This window comes from Oncorhynchus mykiss, chromosome 6 (assembly GCF_057628025.1).
Source record: "Oncorhynchus mykiss isolate SJ-2025 chromosome 6, ASM5762802v1, whole genome shotgun sequence".
NCBI classification, from domain to species: Eukaryota; Metazoa; Chordata; class Actinopteri; order Salmoniformes; family Salmonidae; genus Oncorhynchus; species Oncorhynchus mykiss.
The window spans coordinates 17,064,318-17,083,596 of record NC_143027.1 but is presented as its reverse complement, the minus strand read 5'-3'; the positions used below and the strand labels follow the sequence as shown (position 1 = coordinate 17,083,596).

General features: G+C 42.1%; 1 protein-coding gene across 2 annotated transcripts in view; it reads right to left on the bottom strand.

Moving 5' to 3' along the window:
- Positions 1-19,279, bottom strand: part of med27 (mediator complex subunit 27) — a 90,926-nt gene that overhangs the window by 66,629 nt on the left and 5,018 nt on the right. The gene's annotated exons all lie outside the window — the stretch shown is intronic.

The window sequence follows — 19,279 nt, the reverse complement described above, 5'->3', positions numbered from 1 at the left end:
CTGGATTTGTGGCCGCTGGCCTCTTGCTTTTTAAGTGGGGAATGTAAGACTGCCGCTGGCAATGTGACCTTGAAGAAGCAAACAGGGCTGAAAGGGTTGAGGGGAAATGTAGCAATGCAGTCCGGAGGATACAGCTTAGCACTGTACATCAGTAGCCGCGCCACATCTGCAGTGCCTTCAGAAAGTATTTGCAGTCCTTGACTTATTCCACATTTTGTTGTGTTACAGCCTGAATTCAAAATGGATTAAAAATGGGTTTTTTCTCACCCATCTACACACAACACCCCATAATGAAAGAGTGAAAACATGTTTTCAGACCTTTTTGCTAATTTATTGAAAGTGAAATACAGAAATATCTAATTGACCTATGTATTCACACCCCTGAGTCAATACATGTTAAAATCACATTTGGCAGCGATTACAGCTGTGAGTTTTCTGGGCAAGTCTAATATTGCACACCTGGATTGTACAATATTTGCACACTTTTTTATTTTCTTCAAGCTCTGTCAAGTTGGTTCTTGATCATTGCTAGACAGCCATTTTCATGTCTTGCCATAGATTTTCAAGACGATTTAAATCGAAACTGTAATAAGCCACTCAAGAACATTCTATGTCTTCTTAGTAAGCAACTCGTGTAGATTTGGCCTTGTGTTTTAGGTTATTGTCCTGCTAAAAAGTGAATTTGTTTCCCAGTGTCTGTTGGAAAGCAGACAACCAGGTTTTCCTCTAGGATTTTGCCTGTGCTTAGCACTATGCCGTTTATTGTTATCCTAAACATAACATGATGCAGCCACCACCATGCTTGAAAATATGAAGAGTGGTACTCAGTGATGTGTTGTATTTTCCCCAAACATAACATTTTTGTATTCAGCACAAAAAGTTAATTTGCCACATTTTTTGCAGTTTTACTTTAGTGCCTTACTGCAAAAAGGATGCATGTTTTGGAATATTTTTATTCTCTACATGTTTCCTTCTTCTCACTCTGTCATTTAGGTTAGTATTGTGGGGTAACTACAATGTCGTTGATCTATCTTGAGTCCTCCTATCACAGCCATTAATGCAACCGCTGTATCTGATTTCAAAATAACTTTACGGAATAAGCAAACCATGCAATAATCTGAGACGGCGCTCAGAAGAAATAGTCACAATAGCCGCTGTGTTGGAGTCAACATAAACAAATTATATGATAATTTAGATTTATAGATTTGGATAGAAAACACTCAAAAGTTTCCAAAACGGTTAAAATAATGTCTGTGAGTATAATAGAACTGATATGGCAGGCAAAAACCTGAAGAAAATCCATCCAGGAAGTGGGATTTCTTTTTATGTGGCTATTTTCAATTGAATGCCTATAGAGTATCTAATGGGTTAGGACCCAGATTGCAGTTCCTATGGCTTCCACTAGATGTCAACAGTCGTTAGATATTGTTTCAGGCTTGTTTTCTGAAAAATGAAGAATAAATGAGACCTTTCTGCCTGTGGAAGAATGCAGGGCTGGTTTGCACGCCCTTCGTTGTTTTTCCTTTCTATCGAAAACGCTATTGTCCGGTTGAAATATTATCGATTATTTAGACAATTGACAACCTGACGATTATTTATAAACATTGTTTGACATGTTTCAACGAACTTTACCTTTACTATAAGGATGTATTCGTCTGCATCTTTGACTACCTTTGAGCCAGTGGATTACTGAACAAAACGCGCCAACAAAAGAGAGTTTTGGGGATATAAAGAGGGGCTTTATCGAACAAAACTAACATTAATTGTGTAGCTGGGACTTTTGTGACTGCAACCATATGAAGATCTTCAAAGGTTAGTGATTAATTTTATCGCCATTTCTGACTTTTGTAATTCCTTTTACTCGGTTGTAAAATGTTTATATGCTTTTGTAAGCGGGGCGCTGCCCTCAGATAATCACATGGTATGCTTTTGTCGTAAAGCCTTTTTGAAATCTGACAAAGCGGCTGGATTAACAAGAAGTTCATCTTTAAGCCGATGTATAACACTTGTATTTTTTATGAATGTTTATTATGACTATTTCTGTATTTTGAATTTGGCGGTCTGCAATTTCACCGGATGTTGACGAGGTGGATCGCTAGCGGAACGCCTGTGCCAGAAAGGTTAAAGCACCTTTGACAGAAATTACAGCCTAAAGTCTTCTTGGGTATGACGCTACAAGCTTGTCACACCCGTATTTGGGGAGTTTCTCCCATTCTTCTCTGCATATCCACTCAAGCTGTCAGGTTGGATGGGGAGCGTCGCTGCACAGCTATTTTCAGGTCTCTCCAGAGATGTTAGAACGGGTTCAAGTCCGCGCTCTGGCTGGGCCACTCAAGCACATTCAAAGACTTGTCCCAAAGCTACTCCTGTGTTGTTTTGACTGTGTGCTTAGGGTTGTTGTCCTGTTGGAAGGTGAACCTTCGCCCCAGTCGGAGGTCCTGAGCGCTCTGGAGCATGTTTTAATCAAGGATCTCTCTGAGATAAGCTGGACAGGTGAAAATGGCGGCGACAGATAGGGTTGCCGTGCTTCTAGCTCTTAGGAAACTTAATATACATGTTTTTTTGCTGTGTTATTTCTTACATTAGCCCAGAACATTTAGTGTGTTATTACATACAACAGGGAAGAACTTTTGGATATCAGAGTGGAGGTAACTCCCAGCATGACCAACATTACGACAAGGAATACAATTTACCCTAATCGGATCCTTTGTTCATACCCCACAGGGCAATTTAACTGATTCCAGAGGCTGATCCAAAACACCGCCGGCGGAGGAGAGGTACTCTGAGTGGACTTCTAGTCCGACCCAGGAAGCGCACACGACCCACCGCTTCTGAGTATATTACTGGCTAATGTTCAGTCTCTGGATAATAAAGTTGACGAGCTCAGGGCGAGGATTTCCTTCCAGAGACATCAGGGACTGTAACATAATCTGTTTCACGGAAACATGGCTCTCTCGTGATATACTGTCTGAGTAAGTACAGCCAGTTGGGTTCTCAATTCATCGCACAGACAGGTATAAATATCAGGTGAAACCCGACGTCTTGCTTCCGGACAAGCCAAACACCTTCTTCGCCTGCTTTGAGGATAACACAGCGCCACCGACGCGACCAAGGACTGTGGGCTCTTCTTCTCTGTGACCGACGTGAGTAAAACACTCACAAGGCTGCCGACCCAGACGGCATTCCAAGCCGGGTCCTCAGAGCACACGCAGACCAGCTGGCTGGAGTGTTTACGGACATATTCAATCTCTCCAGTTCCCAGTCTGCTGTCCTCAACATGCTTCAAGATGCCCACCATTGTTCCTGTACCCAAGAAAGCAAAGGTAACTGAACTAAATGACGATAGCCCCATAGCACTCACTTCTGTCAGCATGAAGTGCTTTAAGAGGCCAGTCAAGGATCCTATCACCTTACCTGACACCCTAGACCCACTTCAATTTGCTTATTGCCTAGATAGATGCAATGCAATCGCCATCACACTGCACACTGCCCTATCCTATCTGTGCAACTGGGTCCTGGATTTCCTGACGGGACCGCCCACAGATTTTGAAGGTAGGAAACAACACCTCCACTTCACTGATCCTCAACACTGGGGCCCCAGAAGGATGCGTGCTCAGCCCCCTCCCATACTCTCTGTTCACCCATGACCGCGTGGTCACGCACGCCTCCATCGCAACCATCAAGTTTGTAGACAACAACCGTAGTCGGCCTGATTACCAACAATGACGAGACAGCCTACAGGGAGGTGAGCGCCCTGGGAGTGTGGTGCCAGGAAAAAAACATCTCACCCAGAGTCAACAAAACAAAAGAGCTGATCGTGGACTTCAGCAAACAGCAGTGGGAGCAACCTATCCACTGGACTGCAGTGGAGAAGGTGGAAAGCTTCAAGTTCCTCTGTGTACACATCACTGACAATCTGAACTGGTCACACCACACAGACAGTGTGGTGAAGAAGGCGCAACGACGTCTCTTCAACCTCCGGAGGCTGAATAAATTTGGCTTGGCATTTAAAACCCTCACAAACTTTGACAGATGCGCAATTGAGAGCATCCTGTCGTGCTGTAACACCGTCTGCTACGACAACTGCACAGCACGCAACCACAAGACACTCCAGAGGTGCGGTCTGCACAACGCATCACCGGGGGAAAACTACCTACCCTCCAGGCCACAGCACCTGATGTCACAGGAATGCCAAAAAGAACATCAAGGACAACTAGAGCCACTGCATGTTCATCCCGCTATCATCCAGAAGGCAAGGTCAGTACTGGTGCATCAAAGCTGGGACCGAGAGACGGAAAAACAGCTTCCAACTCAAGGCCATCAGACTGTTAAATAGCCATCACTAGCACCTTAGAGGATGCTGCCCTATATACATAGACTTAAAATCACTAGTCACTTTTAATGTTTACATATTTTGCATTACTCATCTAATACAGTGGCAATAAAAAATATTTGAACCCTTTGGAATTATCTGGATTTCTGAATGAATTGGTAATTTAAGTCACAACAATAAACAGAGTGTGCTTAAACCAATAACACAAATGATTGTAGTTTTCTTGTCGATTTTGAATAGATCATTTAAACATTCACAGTGGAGGTTGGGAAAAGTATGTGATAATGACTTTTCCTAAAGCTAATTGGAGTAAGGGGTCACCTAACCTGGAGTCCAATCAATGAGACAAGATTGGAGATGTTGGTTAGAGCTAGCTTGTCCTTTACAAAAAACTCACAAAATTTGAGTTTGCTATTCACAAGAAGCATTGCCTGATGTGAACCATGCCTCGAACGAAATAGATCTCAGAAGACCTTTGATTAAGAATTGTTCACTTACATTAAGCTGGAAAGGGTTACAAAAGTATCTCTAAAAGCCTTGATGTTCATCAGTCCATGGTAAGACAAATTGTCTATAAATGGAGAAAGTTCAGCACTGTTGCTACTCTCCCTAGGAGTGCCATCCAGTACAGATGACTAAGCTCACAGCGCAGAATGCTCAACGAAGTTAAGAAGAATCCTAGAGAGTCAGCTAAATACTTACAGAAATCTATGGAACATGCTAACATCTCTGTTGACGAGTCTACAATACGTAAAACACTAAACAAGAATGGTGTTCATGGAAACATACCACGGTAGAAGCCACTACTGTCCTAAGAAAACATTGCTGCACGTTTGAAGTTTGCAAAAGTGCACCTGGAGGTTCCACAGCGCTACCAGCAAAATATTCTGTGGACAGATTAAACTAAAGTTGAGTTGTTTGGAAGGAACACACAACACTATGTGCAGAGAAAAAAAAGGCACAGCAACAACAAAACCTCATCCCATCTGTAAAAGCATGGTGGAGGGAGCATCATGGTTTGGGGCTGATGTGCTGCCTCAGGGCCTGGACAGCTTGCAATTGTCAATACATTCCCAATTTATCAAGAAATTTTGCAGGAGAATATTAGGCTAACTGCCGCCAATTGAAGCTCAACAGAAGTTGGGTGATGCAACAGGACAACAACCCAAAACATAGAAGTAATTACGCCTTCTGGGAGTGGCCCAGTCAGAATCCTGACCTCAACCCGAATGATATGCTGTGGCATGACCTCAAGAGAGCAGTTCACACCAGACATTCAAATAATATTGCTGACTTGAAACAGTTTCGTAAAGAGGAATGGTCCAAAATTCCTCCTGACCGTTGTGCAGGTCTGAACCACAGAAAACTGCTGCCAAAGGAGGGTCAACCAGATATTAAATCCAAGGGTTCACATACTTTTCCACTCTGCACTGTGAATGGTTAGACGGTGTGCTCAATAAAGACATGAAAAAGTATAATTGTTTGAGTATTATTAGTTTAAGCAGACTGTTTGTCTATTGATGTGACCTAGATTTTTATTTCAACCTTATTTAACCAGGTAGGCTAGTTGAGAACAAGTTCTAATTTGCAACTGCGACCTGACCAAGATAAAGCACAGCAATTCGACACATACAACAACAGAGTTACACATGGAATAAACAAAACATACAGACAATAATAAAGTAGAAAAAAAAACAAATAGTCTATATACAGTGAGTGCAAATGAGGTAAGATAAGGGAGTTAAGGTTAATAAACAGGCCATGGTGGCGAAGTAATTACAATATAGCAATTAAACACTGGAATGGTAGATGTGCAGAAGATGAATGTGCAAGTAGAGATACTGGGGTGCAAAGGAGCAAGATAGATAAATAAATACAGTATAGGGATGAGGTAGGTAGATAGATGGGCTGATTACAGATGGGCTATGGACAGGTGCAGTGATCTGTGAGCTGCTCTGACAGCTGGTGCTTAAAGCTAGTGAGGGAGATACGAATCTCCAGCTTCAGAGATTTTTGCAGTTCATTCCAGTCATTGGCAGCAGAGAACTGTAAGGAAAGATGAAAAAGGAGGAATTGGCTTTGGGGGTGAACGTTGAGATATACCTGCTGGAGCGCGTGCTACAAGTGGGTGCTGCTATGGTGACCAGTGAGCTGAGATAAGGTGGGGCTTTACCAAGCAGAGACTTGAAGATAAGACTTGCCAGTGGATTTGGCGATGAGTAAGAAGCAAGGGCCAACCAACGAGAGCACATAGGTCGCAATGGTGGGTAGTATATGGGGCTTTGGTGACAAAACGGATGGCACTGTGATAACAAACTGGATGCAGTCTGAGTAGAGTGTTGGAGGCTATTTTATAGATGACATCACCGAAGTCGAGGATCGGTAGGATGGTCAGTTTTACGAGGGTATGTTTGGCAGCATGAGTGAAGGATGCTTTGTTGCGATATAGGAAGCCGATTCTAGATTTGGAGATGCTTAATGTGAGTCTGGAAGGAGAGTTGACGGTCTAACCAGACGCCTAGGTATTTGTAGTTGTCCACATATTCTAAGTCAGAGCCGTCCAGAGTAGTGATGCTGGACGGGCGAGCAGGTGCGGGCAGTGATCAGTTGAATAGCATGCATTTAGTTTTACTTGTGTTTAAGAGCAGGTAGAGGCCACGGAAGGAGAGTTGTATGGCATTGAAGCTTGTCTGGAGGTTAGTTAACACCGTGTCCAAAGACGGGCCAGAAGTATACAGAATGGTGTCGTCTGCGTAGAGGTGTACCAGAGAATCACCAGCAGCAAGAGCAACATCATTGATGTATACAGAGAAGAGAGTCGGCCGAGGATTGAACCCTGTGGCACCCCCATAGAGACTGCCAGAGGTCCAGACAACAGGCCCTCCGATTTGACACACTGAACTCTATCAGAGAAGTAGTTGGGAAACCAGGCGAGGCAATAATTTGAGAAACCAAGGCTGTCGAGTCTTCCAATAAGAATGTGGTGATCGACGGAGTCGAAAGCCTTGGCCATGTCGATGAATACGGCTGCACAGTAATGTCTCTTATCGATGGTGGTTATGATGTCATTTAGGACCTTGAGCGTGGTTGAGGTGCACCCATGACCAGCTCTGAAACCAGATTGCATAGTGGAGAAGGTACGGTGGGATTCGAAATGGTGGGTGATCTGTTTGTTAACTTGGCTTTCGAAGACCTTAGAAAGACGGGGTAGGATAGATATAGGTCTGTAGCAGTTCGGGTCTAGAGTGTCACCCCCTTTGAAGAGTGGATGACCGCGGTAGCTTTCCAATCTTTGGGAATCTCAGACGATACGAAAGAGAGGTTTAACAAGCTAGTAATAGGATTTGCAACAATTTCGGCAGATCATTTTAGAAAGAAAGGGTCCAGATTGTCTAGCCCGGCTGATTTGTAGGGTTCCAGATTAAGCAGCTCTTTCAGAACATCAGCTATCTGGATTTGTGTGAAGGAGAAATGGTAGGAGCTTTGGCGGGTTGCTGTGGAGGGTGCCGGGCAGTTGACGGGGGTAGGGGTAGCCAGGTGGAAAGCATGGCCAGCCGTAGAGAAATGCTTATTGAAATTCTCAAATGGTGGATATACAGTGGATTTAAAATCAGTGGTGATAGTGTTTCCTAGCCTCAGAGCAGTGGGCAGCTGGGAGGAGGTGCTCTTATTCTCCATGGACTTTACAGTGCCCCAGAACTTTTTTAAGTTAGTACTACAGGATGCAAATTTCTGTTTGAAAAATCTAGTTCTGTGTCCTAGAGATGAATGTACTTTGGTGTGAAAAGTGCAAATCAATCCCAGAACAACAGCAAAGGACCTTGTGAAGATGCTGGAGGAAACAGTTACAAAAGTGTCTATATCCACAGTAAAACGAGTCCTATATCGACATAACCTGAAAGGCAGCTCAGCAAGGAAGAAGCCACTGCTCCAAAACCGCCATAAAAAAGCCAGACTATGGTTTGCAGCTGCACATGGGGACAAAGATCGTACTTTTTGGAGAAATGTCCTCTGATCTGAGGAAACAAAAAAATAACTGTTTGGCAATAATAACCATCGTTGTGTTTGGAGGAAAAAGGGGGTGCTTGCAAGCCGAAGAACACCATCCCAACCGTGAAGCATGGGGGTGGCAGCATCATGTTGTGGGGGTGCTTTGCTGCAGGAGGGACTGTAGCACTTCACAAAATAGATGGCGTCATGAGGCAGGAAAATTATGCGGATATATTGAAGCAACATCTCAAGACATCAGTCAGGAAGTTAAAGTTTGGTTGCAAATGGGTCTTCCAAATGGACTATGACCGCAAGCATACTTCCAAAGTTGTGGCAAAATGGCTTAAGGACAACAAAGACAATGTATTGGAGTGGCCATCACAAAGCCCTAACCTCAAACCCATAGAAAATGTGTGGGCAGAACTGAAAAGGCGTGTGCGACCAAGGAGGCCTACAAACCTGACTCAGTTACACCAGCTCTGTCAGCAGGAATGGGCCAAAATTCACCCAATTTATTGTGGGAAGCTTGTGGAAGGCTACCCGAAACGTTTGACCCAAGTTAAACAATTTAAAGGCAATGCTACCAAATACTAATTGAGTGTATGTAAACTTCTGACTCACTGGGAATGTGATCAAAGAAATAAAAGCGGAAATTAATCACTCTACAATTATTCTGACATTTCACATTTTTAAAATAAAGTGGTGATCCTAACTGACCGAATACAGGGAATTGTTACTAGGATTAAATGTCAGGAATTGTGAAAAACTGAGTTTAAATGTAGTAGGCCAAGGTGTATGTAAACTTCCGACTTCAACTGTATGTAAATAATATATTTGCAAAAATCTCTAAAAACCTGTTTTGCTTAGTCATCATGGGGTATTGTGCATTGATTGATGAGGAAAATAATTGATTTCATCAATTTTAGAATAACGCAGTAAAGTAACAAAAAGTGGAAAAAGTCCAGAGGTCTGAATACTTTCATTGTACATCAAACAATGAGTGTACATGATACTACGACTTAAATCTTCCCAAACAGCCTAATTCATACTCTTCAGTGGAACAATGAACCTTACAGTGTCCTGCTATTAAAATAATGTATATTACACTGAGTTTACAAAACACGCCCTTCCTATGACAGACTGACCAGGTGAATCCAGGTGAAAGCTATGATCACTTATTGATGTCACCTGTTGAGGGAAACGCAAAATAAATTCAAGCCCTTTTGAGGACAATAGCGGCAATATATGATATTCAGCACCACGGATAGCAGTCGGATCAAATTACCATGAAATCTGACGTTGAGGGCCACAGAGCAGTGGACAGAATGGCTGTCTGGTGAAGTTGCAGGGATACTCAATACTCGTGAACATACTTTTTGGATTTAAAAACCTACCAACAAAAGGAAATATTGTACTCCAGTGATTAATTGAAATACCCACATCAAGCCACACACGAAATTGAATAATAAAGCACAGATACAAGTATTATAATACAAACAGGTTTGATTGTAATCAATATTTATTATACTGTTTTAAATAAAAACAAAAATCACGGGATGCCGACCTCTGACCTAAGAGAATGAGGTGTGATGGAACCACTATTCAATTATCAGAATGCTGCTTATAATACTAATGCTGCTTATTATCTATCCTGTTGCTTAGTCACTTTACCCCTACCTATATGTACATATCTACCTCAATTACCTTGTACCCCTGTACATGTGTATCCACTGAGTGTACAAAACATTAAGAACACATACTCTATCCATGATAGATTGACCAGGTGAAAGCTATGATCCTTTTTGAGGTCACTTGTTAAATCCACTTCAGTCAGTGTAGATGAAGGGGAGGAGACAGGTTAAAGAAGGATTTTTAAGCATTGAAACAATTGAGACATGGATTGTGTATGTGTGCCATTCAGAGGGTGAATGGGCAAGACAAAAGTACCTTTGAACTGGCTATGGTAGTAGGTGCCAAGCACACCGGTTTATGTCAAGAACTGCAACGCTGCTGGGATTTTCACACTCAACACTTTCCCGTGTGCATTAAAAATAGTCCACAAACCAAAGGACATCCAGCCAACTTGACATAACTGTGGGTAGCATTGGAGTCAACATGGGCCAGCCTCCCTGTGGAACACTTTCGACATCTTGTAGATTGTTCATGCCCTGACAAATTTAAGCTGTTCTGAGGGCAAAGGGGAGGGGGGTGAAACTCAATATTAGGAAGGTGGTCCTAATGTTTGGTATACTCAGTGTATAGCCAAGTTATCGTTACTCATTGTGTATTTATTCCTCATGATGTCATCTTTCTATTATTTTTCTCTCTGCATTGTTGGGGCCCGCAAGTAAGCATTTCCCTGTTAATCTACACCTGTGACAAATACAATTAGATTTCAATGTAATAGGTTTAGAAAACGTATTATGTATCAGTGTTTCACACAGTGAAACAGCAGTCAGAGGAGTTGGCTAATATATAATTCACCTTGCTTAAGGCCAAAAAGAACATGACAGGGCAAACAGGCTACCAAGTGAACTACACGGTCACCTTAAATTAGAGCAATAGGAAGAAAAATGTGTTTTTATTAAACATAATAGTCTAGGCCTAAGGACAAAATGGACCTTGAGCTTTCTCAAACTGAACATATCTTAGGTTGGGCTATGGTGAGTGACAAGTAGTAGCCGTGGGCTGAACATGTTTCCCTTTAATGAAATGTTTGTTTACTCATTCTTGCATATATCCCGTCTTGAAATCTGGTTGTATTTCTAAAACAGGCTGTATCATTTTTACACTTTGTTATCATTTTATGCGAACTACAATCCATGTTTTTGAATATCCTGGAAAGCAATTCATGGAGAAAAAGAACCTGAGATGAATGGCAATTCCAGAAGCATCATGTACCCTTGTTTATGACCTTGGTTTACCACCAGCTTGTGTATAGCCTACCATTTGTGCACACATGAGTCACAGCACAACTGTGCAAACTTTTTTTGTTTGTTGCTTCTATATTTGCGGAACTGGTAATTCTCTAATCAATTGTGTTTACATTAACATAAAGACTGCAGGAGAAAGGGTCAGTGCTGTAGTCTTTGGCCAAGTGCAAGGGGAGCGTCGATACTCCTGCACCAGAGCCCCGGCCCTTCTGTGGACCCCTCTGGAGGCGTGGGGGAGACGGAGATAATCTCCCTCCAACTCTGCTTCACGCCTGGGCTGTGGGCTGGGGAAAAACACCAGAGGGTGGAGGTGGGGAGAAGATGGACAAAGACACCTCCCTCCCTTCACCAACCACTGTGCAAGCCTTTCTCATTTACACAGAATATCGTACTTTAAGGAAATAATGCAACAGCACTCACCCGTGACTTTAACACAGCAAAACACAAAACAACAACATTGAAAAGCCTGCACAATCTAGGAAGAGTTTTTGGTACGTAAACTCAGAGGTGCTACACAGAAAGACAAACCCCAAGGAAAACACTTATACCTGAGTGGATCTAAAATGAACCAAAAAATATCAAACGCAACATGTAAAGTGTTGGTCCCATGTTGCATCAGCTGAAATAAAAGATCCCAAAAAGAGCTTACTTCTCTCAAATGTTTTTACATCCCTGTTAGTGAGCATTTCTTCTTTTCCAAGACAATCCATCCACCTGACAGTTGTGGCACAGCAAGAAGCTGATTAAACAGCATTATTGTTACACAGGTGCACCTTGTGCAGGGGACACTAAAAGGCCACTCTAAAATGTGCAGTTTTGTCACACAGTACAATGCCACAGATGTCTTAAGTCTTGAGGGAGCGTGAAACTGGCATGCTGACTGAAGGAAAGCCCACCAGAGCTGTTTTCAGAGAACGTAAATGTTAATTTCTCTACCATAAGCCCCCAACGTAATTGTAGAGAATTTGGCAGTACGTCCAACCACGTGTAACCATGCCAGCCGATGACCTATCCACATCACCTCAGGTTTTAGCATGATAATGCATGCAATGATCAGTACACAATTCCTGGAACCTGAAAATGTCCTAGATCTTCCATGGCCTGCATACTCACCAGACATGTCACCCATAGAGCATGTTTGGGATGCTCTGGATAAACGTATACGACAGAGCATTCCAGTTCCCCCCAATATCCAGCAACTTCGCACAGTAATTGAAGAGGAGTGGGACAACATTCCACAATCAACAGCCTGACCACCTCTATGCGAAGGAGATGTGTGGCGCTGCATGATGCAAATGGACAACAGATGGATATCTGTATTCCCAGTCATGTAAAACCGATAGATTTAATACATTTATTTCCTTATATGAATTGTAACACAGTAAAATCTTTGAAATTGTTGCATGTTGAATTTATATTTTTGTTCAGCATACATCCAAAAAGCAGTTCAACAACATCCGGAGTTCCATATGCACTGGTATTGACGAATGAAAGTACCGTTGACGGGAGGCAAACTACCATAAGAAGTGAAACTTCAGTGTATTTGGGTAGGTGCCCTCTGCCCATGACCGTGAGGAATCAAGTTGGCGAGCAAGTCAGATAGAGACATGGGAAAAGACAGCAGAGGTATGCAGCCTTAGCCGACTGATCAATAGCTGGAAAACTGCTATTGATCAACTGTTTTTATCCTCCTTTGGGCAAAAAAAGCAACACGCTGGAATGGGAGACAGTTCCGTGTATATTTTAAATTTCTTTAGCCGACAATAACCGTTGATCAAGTTCGGGTGGTCTTGGACCTAAAAAGAGGCAACATCTCAGATTATGTATGCAAAGTAGTTTTAAAATATATACAGTGGGGCAAAAAAGTATTTAGTCAGCCACCAACTGTGCAAGTTCTCCCACTTAAAAAGATGAGAGGCCTGTAATTTTCATCATAGGTACACTTCAACTATGACAGACAAAATGAGAAAAAAAATCCAGAAAATCACATTGTAGGAATTTTAATGAAGTTATTTGCAAATTATGGTGGAAAATAAGTATTTGGTCAATAACAAAAGTTTCTCAATACTTTGTTATATAACCTTTGTTGGCAATGACAGAGGTCAAACGTTTTCTGTAAGTCTTCACAAGGTTCACACACCGTTGCTGGTATTTTGGCCCATTCCTCCATGCAGATCTCCTCTAGAGCAGTGATGTTTTGGGGCTGTTGCTGGGCAACACGGACTTTCAACTCCCTCCAAAGATTTTCTATGGGGTTGAGATCTGGAGACTGGCTAGGCCACTCCAGGACCTTGAAATGCTTCTTACGAAGCCACTCCTTCGTTGCCCGGGCGGTGTGTTTGGGATCATTGTCATGCTGAAAGACCCAGCCACGTTTCATCTTCAATGCCCTTGCTGGTGGAAGGAGGTTTTCACTCAAAATCTCACGATACATGACCCCATTCATTCTTTCCTTTACACGTATCAGTCGTCCTGGTCCCTTTGCAGAAAAACAGCCCCAAAGCATGATGTTTCCACCCCCATGCTCCACAGTAGGTATGGTGTTCTTTGGATGCAACTCAGCATTCTTTGTCCTCCAAACACGACGAGTTGAGTTTTTACCAAAAAGTTCTATTTTGGTTTCACCTGACCATATGACATTCTCCCAACCTTCTTCTGGATCATCCAAATGCTCTCTAGCAAACTTCAGACGGGCCTGGACATGTACTGGCTTAAGGGGGGGGGGGGGGGGGGGGGGGGGGGCACGTCTGGCACTGCAGGATTTGAGTCCCTGGCGGCATAGTGTGTTACTGATGGTAGGATTTGTTACTTTGGTCCCAGCTCTCTGCAGGTCATTCACTACGTCCCCCCCGTGTGGTTCTGGGATTTTTGCTCACCGTTCTTGTGATCATTTTGACCCCACGGGGTGAGATCTTGCGTGGAGCCCCAGATCGAGGGAGATTATCAGTGGTCTTGTATGATTTCCATTTCCTAATAATTGCTCCCACAGTTGATTTCTTCAAACCAAGCTGCTTACCTATTGCAGATTCAGTCTTCCCAGCCTGGTGCAGGTCTACAATTTTGTTTCTGGTGTCCTTTGACAGCTCTTTGGTCTTGGCCATAGTGGAGTTTGGAGTGTGACTGTTTGAGGTTCAAACAGAAGTTCAAACAGGTGCCATTAATACAGGTAACGAGTGGAGGACAGAGGAGCCTCTTAAAGAAGAAGTTACAGGTCTGTGAGAGCCAGAAATCTTGCTTGTTTGTAGGTGACCAAATACTTATTTTCCACCATAATTTGCAAATAAATTCATTAAAAATCCTACAATGTGATTTTCTGGATTTTTTACTCTCATTTTGTCTGTCAGAGTTGAAGTGTACCTATGATGAAAATTATAGGCCTCTCATCTTAAGTGGGAGAACTTGCACAATTGGTGACTAAATACTTTTTTGCCCCACTGTATCAATAACTGTATTTCTTGATTTCAATATCATTTTCAATATCAACAATTTGAATGTTTATATCAGTAATTCTATTTTTTTTATATCAAAATGTAATTATCAATAACATATTCCAAAAATATATATTAAACACTGAATAATTAGAATTATTGATATCAAACATTACAATTATTGAAAGATATAATATGATAGATAAAAGATTGTTATAAAAATAGATTTATTTATATCGATACATCTATTTTTTTAATATCAGAATTGCATAATTCCACACTGACCACATTTTCCCTTAAATTAAATAACTTGCAGGTGGCAGAAGCCATTCATTTGTTTATGTCCCTGTTAGTGAGCATTTCTCCTTTGCCAAGTTAATCCATCCACAGATGTAGCATATCAAGAAGCTGATTGAACAGCATGATCATTACACAGGTGCACCATGTGAATGTTCAATTCTCTACTGTAAGCCATCTTAGAGAATTTGGCAGGACGTAGAAACGGACTAAAAACCTCAGACCACTTGTAACCACGCCAGCCAAGTACTCCACATCCGGCTTCTTCACCTGCGGGATCGTCTAGGACCAGCCACCCGGACAGCTGATGAAATTGAGGAGCATTTCTGTCTGTAATAAACAGCCTTTTGTGGGGAAAATCCCATTCTGATTGGCTGGGCCTGGCTCCCAAGTGGCTCTCCCAGACCCACCCATGGCTGCGCCCCTGCCCAGCCATGTGATATCTATAGATTAGGGCCTAATTTATTTACTTAAATTGACTGATTTCCTTAAATGAACTATAACTCAGAATCTTGAAATTGTTGCATGTTGCGTTTATATTTTTGTTCAGTATAAATCAGCAAAAACGTGGCAAAGCAGCTTACTTTTTGTCTTGGATACAAAGTGTTATGTTTGGGGCAAATCCAATACATTACAGAGAATCACTCTCCATATTTTCAAAAATAGTGGTGGCTGCATCATGTTATGTAATCGCTTGTAATCGTTAAGGACGGGGGAGTTTTTCAGGGAGAAAAAATAAGCTGAATGGAGCTAAGCACAGGCAAAATCCTAGCCGGAAATCTGGTTCAGTCAGACACTGGGAGATGAATTCACCTTTCACCAGGACAATAACCTAAAACAGGCCAAATCTACACTGGAGTTGCTTACCAATACAACATTGAATGTCCCTGAGCGGTCTAGTTACTCGACTTAAATCGGCTTAAAAATCTATGGCAAGACTTGAAAATGGCTGTGTAGCAATGATCAACAACCAATTCAACCGAGCTTAAAGACTTTGAAAATAATAAAATGGGCAAATATTGTACAATCCAAGGTGTAGAAAGCTCTACAGACTTAGGCAGAAAGACTCTCAGCTGTAATTGCTGCCAAAGGTGATTGCAACATGTATTGACTCAGGGGTGTGAATACTTATTTAAATGAGATATTTCTGTATTTCATTTTCAATATATTTGAAAAAAAAATTCTAAAAACATGTTTTCACTTTGTCATTATGGGGTATTATGTGTAGATGGGTGAAAAACTGTTATTTAATACATTTTGAATTCAGGCTATAACAACAAAATGAGGAATAAGTCAAGGGGTATGAATACTTGATGAAGGCAATGCATCTTCCTTAATGAAGATACGCTACATTGCGTTCTCTTATCTATATAAGAGCACTAGGAGGGAGTCGTGTGTAAGGGAAATAACGTTCATTGAGTTATTTTCTTGTGAAAGCCAAGTGATCAAAGGAAGCCAAAGTACCCCAATGAAAATGGACATTGAAAATGGGGACATGGGGTTCAAGATCACTTCATGCACAAGTGTATCAGATACTGGAGTGGGAGACATCTGTGCATTCTCAACAGGAGAGCCCTGGACTTTTATATTAGGCTACATCAAACATTGTGACTGGCTCCATCACAAGAACTCCAGAACATGGTCAGAAAACTGTCACAGTGATACATAAAAATCGTATTTCTAAAACAATATTAGTCCACAATGGTGACTTAGTGAGCACCCTTTCCAGTGCGAAATAAAGGCAACAGTCACCCTGAAATAAAAATAAGCTAGATACACTACCGTTCAAAAGTTTGGGGTAACTTAGAAATGTCCTTGTTTTCCATTTATTTATTTCACCTTTATTTAATCAGGTAGACCAGTCGAGAACAAGTTCACATTTACAACTACGACCTGGCCAAGATAAAGCAAATCAGTGCGACAAAAACAAGAGTTACATAATAAAGTTACATATAAACAAACATACAGTCAATATCACATTAGAAAAATCTACGTACAATGTCTGCAAATGTAGTAAGATTAGGGAGGTAAGGCAATAAATTGGTCATAGAGGCAAAATAATTACAATTTGGATTAACACGAGTGATAGCTGTGCAGATGATGATGATGTGCAAGTAGAGATACTGGGGTGCAAAAGAGCAAAAAAATAACAATATGGGGATGAGGTAGTTGGGTCTCCGGCTTCAGTGATTTTTGAAATTCGTTCCAGTCATTGGCAGCAGAGAACTGGAAGGAAAGGTGGCCAAAGGCTTTGGGGATGACCAGTGAAATATACCTGCTGGAGCGCATGCTACGGTTGGGTGTTGCTATGGTGACCAGTGAGCTGAGATAAGGCGGGGCTTTACCTAGCAAAGACTAAAAGATAACCTGGAGCCAGTGGGTTTGGCAATGAATATATAGCGAGGGCCAGCCAACGAGAGCATACAGGTCGCAGTGGTGGATAGTATTTAGGATGCTTTGGTGACGAAATGGATGGCACTGTGATAGACTGCTTCCAATTTGTTGAGTAGTGTTGGAGGCTATTTTGTAAAAGACATTGCCGAAGTCAAGGATCGGTAGGATAGTCCGTTTTAAAAGGGTATGTTTGGCAGCATGAGTGAAGGAGGCTTTGTTACAAAATTGGAAGCCGATTCTAGATTACATTTTTGATTGTAGATGCTTAATGTGAGTCTGGAAGGAGAGTTTACAGTCTAACCAGACACCTAGGTATTTGTAGTTATCTACATATTCTAAGTCAGAACCGTCAAGAGTAGTGATGTTAGGCGGGCGGGCACGGGCAGCAATCGGTTGAAGAGCATGCATTTAGTTTTACTAGCATTTAAAAGCAGTTGGAGACCAGGGAAGGAGTGATGTATGGTATTGAAGCTCGTTTGGAGGTTTGTTAACACAGTGTCCAAAGAAGGGCCAGATGTATACAGAATGGTGTTGTCTGCGTAGAGGTGGATCAGAGAATCACCAGCAGCAAGAGCGACATCATTAATATATACAGAGAAAAGAGTTGGCCCGAGATTTGAACCCTGTGGCACCCCCATAGAGACTGCCAGAGGTCCGAACAACAGGCCCTCCGATTTGACACATGAAAACATACATGAAAATATTTGCAAAATGAATAGGAAATATAGTCAAGACATTGACAAGGTTATAAATAATTATTTTTTAATTTAAATAGTAATTGTGTCCTTCAAACTTTGCTATCGTCAATGAATCCTCCATTGCAGCAATTAAAGCCTTGCAGACCTTTGGCATTCTAATTGTCAATTTCTTGAGGAAATCTGAAGGGATTTCACCCCATGCTTCCTGAAGCAACTCCCACAAGTTGGATTGGCTTGATGGGCACTTCTTACGTACGGTCAAGCTGCTCCCACAACAGCTGAATAGGGTTGAGATCTGGTGACTGTGCTGACCACTCCATTATAGACAGAATACCAGCTGACTTCTTTCCTAAATAGTTATTGCATAGTTTGGAGCTGTGCTTTGGGTCATTGTCCTGTTGTAGGAGGAAATTGGCTCCAATTAAGAGCCGTCCACAGGGTATGGCATGGTGTTGCAAAATGGAGTGACAGCCTTCCTTCTTCAAGATCCCTTCTACCCCTGTACAAATCTCCCACTTTACCACCAACAAAGCACCCCCAGACCATCACATTGCCTCCACCATGCTTGACTGATGGCGTCAAGCACTCCTCTAGCATCTTTTCATTTTTTCTGCTTCTCACAAATGTTCTTCTTTGTGATCTGAACACCTCAAACTTAGTCTATCCATAACACTTCTTTCCAGTCTTCCTCTGTCCAGTGTCCGTGTTCTTTTGCCCATCTTAATCTTTTCTTTTTATTGGCCAGTCTGAGATATGGCTTTTTCTTTGTGTAACGGATGTGAAACGGCTAGCTTAGTTAGCGTGGGCGCTAAATAGCGTTTCAATGCGGCTTTTGTGGAGCGATGGGTAACGATGCTTCGAGGGTGACTGTTGATGTGTGCAGAAGGTCCCTAGTTCGCGCCCGGGTATGGGCGAGGGGACGGTTTAAATTTGTACTGTTACATTTGCAACTCTGCCTAGAAGGCCAGCATCTCAGAGTCGCATCTTCACTGTTGACGTTGAGACTGGTGTTTTGCGGGTACTATTTAATGAAGTTGCCAGGTGAGGATATGTGAGGTGTCTGATTCTCAAACTAGACACTAATATACTTGTTTTCTTGCTCAGTTGTGCCCCGGGGCTGCTTTTCTGTGAAGAGTAGTAGACAGCGTTGTACGAGATCTTCAGTTTCTTGGCAATTTCTCGCATGGAATAGCCTTCATTTCTCAG